Source organism: Chiloscyllium punctatum, chromosome 17, assembly GCF_047496795.1.
Source record: "Chiloscyllium punctatum isolate Juve2018m chromosome 17, sChiPun1.3, whole genome shotgun sequence".
Taxonomy (NCBI): Eukaryota; Metazoa; Chordata; class Chondrichthyes; order Orectolobiformes; family Hemiscylliidae; genus Chiloscyllium; species Chiloscyllium punctatum.
In genome coordinates this window covers 57251433-57257488 of record NC_092755.1, presented here as the reverse complement: position 1 = coordinate 57257488, position 6056 = coordinate 57251433, and positions in this window count along the sequence as shown.

Below are 6056 nucleotides of genomic sequence, written 5' to 3'. Positions count from 1 at the left end.
TTCTTGCAAGGTATGAAAGATGCCTTTCTAGAGCAGACTGAAGAGAAACTAACATTCCTGATAAAGGACTTATGCCCGAAACGTCGATTTTCCTGCTCCTCAGATGCTGCCTGACCTGCTGTGCTTTTCCAGCACCACACTCACAACTTTAAGAAAATACAATTATAATACGATAGAAGTTTGCATCATGTTTGATAGTGATATAGTTCAATCATAAGCTTGGGCCTTAAATCTAAATAAAGTAAACTGTGAAAGGCAGGTTAGATATGGTGGGTTGGGTGGTTAAAAGGAATGGTGGCTAACATATACAACAAAAATGCAGTTAGCTTAGTACACAAAGACCCAACAAGGTAAAAATATCCAACCATGGCCGACAAAAACAAAGTCAATGACTGTATTAGATGAAAGGATTACACCTTGAAAATTGATATGGTGGCTCAGTGGTTGGCACTGCTGTCTCACAGCACCAGGCACCCAGGCTCAATTCCACCTGAAAGTGACTGTGTGGAGTTTACACATTCTCTCTGTGTCTGCGTGGGTTTCCTCTGCATGCCCACAGTCCAGGTGGATTGGCCATGCTTAATTGCCCGTAGAGTCCTGGGATGTGCAGGCTGGATGGGTTAGCCATGGGAAATGCAGGCATGGGGTGAGTCTGAGTGGGATGCTCTTTGGAGGTGCGATGTGTAGTTGACAGGCCAAATGGCCTGCTTTCACACTGTAGGGATTGCATGAAAGTTGTACAAAAATTGAAAAGCCTCAGAATCGGGGGCATTTGAGAATTCTACAAAGCAAGACCAGGTCATGCATTTTTTTAAACATCAGAAACAGGAGAGTAAATTAGCAAGAAAAGTACATTCAGACCATAAAAACTTCTGTGGGTTGATAGAAAGGAAAAGATTAGCAGAATGTGGGTCCATTCCAGGCAGCGTCAGAAGAATATAAATGGGGATTAAGGAAATTGAAGACAAAGTAAACAAATATCTTGTGTCTGTCTTCATACAGAAAAGTACTTTTGCTGAGATATTTGTTTCATCGATAGTCACAGGTGAGGTGCTGGAAGACTGGAGGTTGGCTAACGTGGGGCCACTGTTTAAGAAAGGTGGTAAGGACAAGCCAGGGAGCAATAGACCAGTGAGTCTGACATCGGTGGTGGGCAAGTTGTTGGAGTGAATCTTGGGGGAGAGGATGTACATGTATTTGGAAAGGCAAGGACTGATTAGGGATAGTCAACATGGCTTTGTGCATGGGAAATCATGTCTCACAAACTTGATTAAGTTTTTTGAAGAAGTTACAAAGAGGATAGATGAGGGGCAGAGTAGTAGACGCAATCTATGTGGACTTCAGTAAGGCGTTTGACAAGATTCCCCATGGGAGACTGGTTAGCAAGGTTAGATCTCCTGGGATACAGGGAGAACTAGCCATTTAGATACAGAACTGGCTCAAAGGTAGAAGACAGAGGGTGGTGGTGGAGGGTTGTTTTTCAGACTGGAGGCCTGTGACCAGTGGAGTGCCACAAGGATCGGTGCTGGGTCCACTAAGTTTTGTTACTTAGATAAATGATATGGATTTGGATGTGAGCATAAAAGATATAGTTAATAAGTTTGCAGATGACACCAAAATTGGAGGTGTAGTGGACAACGAAGAAGGTTACCTCAGATTACAACGGGATCTTGATCAGATGGACCAATGGGCTGAGAAGTGGCAGATGGAGTTTAATTTAGACAAATGTGAGGTGCTACATTTTGGGAAAGGTATTCTTAGCAGGACTTAATACATTTAATGCTAAGGTCCTAGGGAGTGTTGCTGAACATAGAGACCTTGGAGTGCAAGTTCATAGCTCCTTGAAAGTGGAGTCGCAGGTAGATAGGATAGTGAAGGAGGTGTTTGGTATGCTTTCCTTTATTGGTCAGAGCATTGAGTACAGGAGTTGGGAGGTCCTGTTGCAGCTGTACAGGACATTGGTTAGGCCACTTTTGGAATATTGCGTGCAATTCTGGTCTCCTTCCTATTAGAATGACGTTATGAAACTTGAAAGGCTTCAGAAAAGCTTTACAAGGATGTTGCCAGGGTTGGAGGATTTGAGCTATAAGGAGAGGTTGAATAGGCTGGGGCTGTTTTCCCTGGAGCATCGGAGGCTAAAGGGTGACATTATGGAGGTTTATAAAATCGTGAGTGGCATGGATAGGATAAATAGACAAGGTTGTTTCCCTGAGGTGGGGGAGTCCAGAACTAGAGGGCATAACACCATAAAAAAAAGGAACAGCAGTAAGTATTCGGCCCCTTAAGGCTGCCCCATAATTCAATAGGATCATGGCTGATCTGACCCTCCTCATGCCCATTCTCCTGCCTTTTCCTGTAATCCTTGATTTCCCAACTTATCAAGAATCTACCTACCTCTGCCTTGAATATACACAAGGACTCTGTCCGCACAGCTCTCAGTGGCAAGGATTCCAAAGACTCATGGGTACTATAAGCCTGTATACTCTTTTAAGAGTGTATTCTACATTACAAGTGTTGTAAGCCCTATGGGTCTGGGTGGGTTGCTCTTCAGAGGGTCGGCTTGGACTTGTTGGGCCAAAGGGCCTGTTTCCACACTGTAAGTAATCTAATCTAATCTAATCTACATTTAGGGCAGTTCAGGGGTTAGCACTGCTACCTCACAATGCCATAGTCCCACATTCAATTCCACCCTCGGACAACTGTCTGTTTGGAGTTTCCACATTCTTACCATGACTGTGTGGGTTTACTCTGGGTGTTCTGGCTAACTCCTACAGGCCAAAGATGTGGTGGATGGCCATGCTACATTACCTGTGGTGTCCAGGGATGTGCAGACTAGATGGATTAGCCATGGGAAATGCAGGATTACAGGATGGGATAGGAGGGTGGATCGCTCTTCGGAGGATTGGTGTGGACTCAGTGGGCAAAATGGCCTGCTTCCACACTGTCGGGATTCTGTATTCTATATTAGATTAGTTTCCATACAGTGTGGAAACAGGCCCTTCGGCCCAACCAGTCAACACCAACCCTCCGAAGAGTAACCCACCCAGACCCATTTCCCTTTGACTAAGCAATTTAGCATGGCCAATTCACCTGACCTACACATCTGTGGACCGCGGGAGGAAACCCACGCAAACACAGGGAGAATACGCAAACTCCACACAGTCACCCGAGGCTAGAATCAAACCTGGGACCCTGGTGCTGTCAGGCAGCAGAGCTAACCACTGAGCCACCGTGCCACAGAGTGGTAGAAGCCTGTATTCTGTATTACAGATGTTAGAAACTTGCATTTTGTACTCAGATGTGTTTGGTCTCCTCACAAATCACGTTCAGAAATAAATGGGAAAGTCTCTGTAACTAACTTATCTCAATATTAGAGTCACCTCTACATAGAACAGCAAGCACTCCATAAAGTCAGTGCCTGCAACCACAGTGACGTTCACATGTAATATATAATTCATATCTGCAAATCAACATTTAGGTTCACGTCATATATGAGAAAACACTACCCTAGAAAGTGAACAACTTGTTTCCTTCCTGATTTTGTTTCGGTTGTTTCCATTCATATGGGGAAGATCCGTTAGATCAGATATTGCAGATATATTCAGCTTGTATTGTGTATTATATTATTATGTTATTAAGTGGGGCTGCACCATAGTTTGTCCTTTTATGTTTGATATGTTTGCGAATTAAAGAAAAGAAAAATTACTGAGTTCTGTATTCACAATCTAACTCACAAACATTTTTTTGTGTTGTGTTATATTAGAATTGCAATGTTAGCTTCTGGAGTAAAAGAGCTACACTCTTGTTCCTGTTTATCCCAACTCTCCACCTCCAATCGTCCCCTGCAAATACCGGCTGATCTTCCCCGATCCAACACAGCATTCACACAATCATAGATCAAGTGCAGCTCTGAGGTACCTGGAACCTTGTGAACAATCCCATTTCGCTTTAGAGCTAACCTCACCCTTTGCCAGGTGCAAGTTGGAATATCTGCAACCTGGTATTTGTGAAATGTGAACACTTTGTACCCTCCGTAAACACATCCTGCACTCATCGTCTCCAGCAGCTTCCAGCACTCATGTTCAATGAGCAAAACAACTTTGTACAGCTCATCTTGCTAACTGTCGGCCACTCAACCGTTTCTGAAATAATTTAGATTTAAGGCCGCAACAGGTCGGCCTGGTTAGAAACCGTGGCATGAATCACACAAACCACAAACCACAGGCAGGGGATATACTTTCATATACATATAGTGTACACTACATATACAGAGGAACCTCAATTATCCAGCATTCGATTATCCAGACAAGATCCAAAGGCCCCAATGCTTGGCTGAACTGCGTTATTTGATTGTCCGAATATTGGATTATCCAAACAAAATACACTCTGCCCATGTCGTTCAGTTAATCGAGGTTCTTCTGTACTTTTGGCTGTGCCCCCTTTACTGACTCTGTCCATGCTTCAACATGGATTATTCAATATCCCATCTCGTTGGGCCCAGTGATTTCAGTGCGCTGCCTTAAACATTACACACTCAATGTCAGCAGGCAACTGACACTCGACACAGCTGCTGCAGAGACGGAAATGGTACAGAGACAGGACACCCAGATTTGTCCTGGATTAAAGTGTCCTGGCTAGAGAAATTCACAATATTTCAAGATGTATTTTCTGGCTGAAGAAAGACACCAGCTGGTTGACCCCCTCGTGCCCTCAAGGCTGTTGGAATTATGGAACACTGCATGACCAAGAACAACCACCATTAAACAAACGCGAAAGAGTCCAGAAACAGAAGAACTGTGGACGCTGGAAATCAGCAACAAAAGCAGAAATTGCTGGAAAAACTCAGCACCTGTGGAGAGAAAGCAGAGTTAACAGCAACGTTTCCTCAGAACAGTTTAATGCGGTTTTAACTCTGATAATTTAACATTATGTGTTTTCATTTTAACAAACCATTGTATCAAACTTGAAACTGTAACTGCAGCTATCCTTCTTTCACACTTATATAAAATTCTTTATAATAATATGCAAGGAGGCAATGGGGGTGGGGGTGATGACCTTGTGGTATTATTGCCAGACTGTTAACCCAGAGACCCAGGTTCGAATCCTCTTACGACAGATGGTGGAATTTGAAATCAGATAATGTATGGAATTAAAGAGTCTAATAATGACCATGAACCAATGCCAGTTTAGAAACCCATCTGGTTCATTAATGCCCTTTAGGGAAGGAAACTGCCATCCTTACCAGGTATGGCCTACATTTGAGTCCAGACCCATAACAATGTGGTTAACTCTTAACTGCCCTCTGGGCAATTAGGAATGGGCATGAAATGCTGGCCTAGCCAGTGATGCCCACTTCCCATGAATGACTAAAGAAAATACTTTGGAAGACTCGGAGGACTGCAGTCCATAAATCATTGTTTCTTCATAAATTCATATCAGTATTGGTGGGGGAGGTTTTCAAAGTGCTGGTTTATATATTTATATATATTGCTTTGATAACGCAGTGACTTCAGTATTAACCACAAAATGTGGAGCAAATGGAGGAATATGGTAGTTTGCTTTTTCTGTAGGATACCAGTGAACTAGCAGAGTTTGGTGAACATTCCAGCCCCATTCTCTGTTACATTTACTGTCCACAAATCTTCAAAGTTAATTCATTTGATTTCACAAATTTTCATGCAGTGATTGAACACGGACCTCTCACCACTAGGATTTGCAGTGATAAAAATCAGTTTGGGGTAATCTAGAGGCACAGTAGCAACCTGATAACTTCATTGGATTGATAAGCCAGAGGCCCAGGCTAATGCTCTGAGGCAAGACAGCTGGTGGAATTTAAATTCAATTAATAGGTGACACGGTAGCTCAGTGGTTAGCACTGCTGCCTCACAGTGCTAGGGACCCGGGTTCAATTTCAGCTGTCTGTGTGGGTTTCCTCCAGGTGCTCCAGTTTCCTTGCACAATCCAAAGGTGTGCAGGTTAGGTGAATTGGCCATGTTAAATATCTGTAGTGTTCAGTAATGTGAACCTTATGTGCATTAGTCAGGGATAAATGTAGA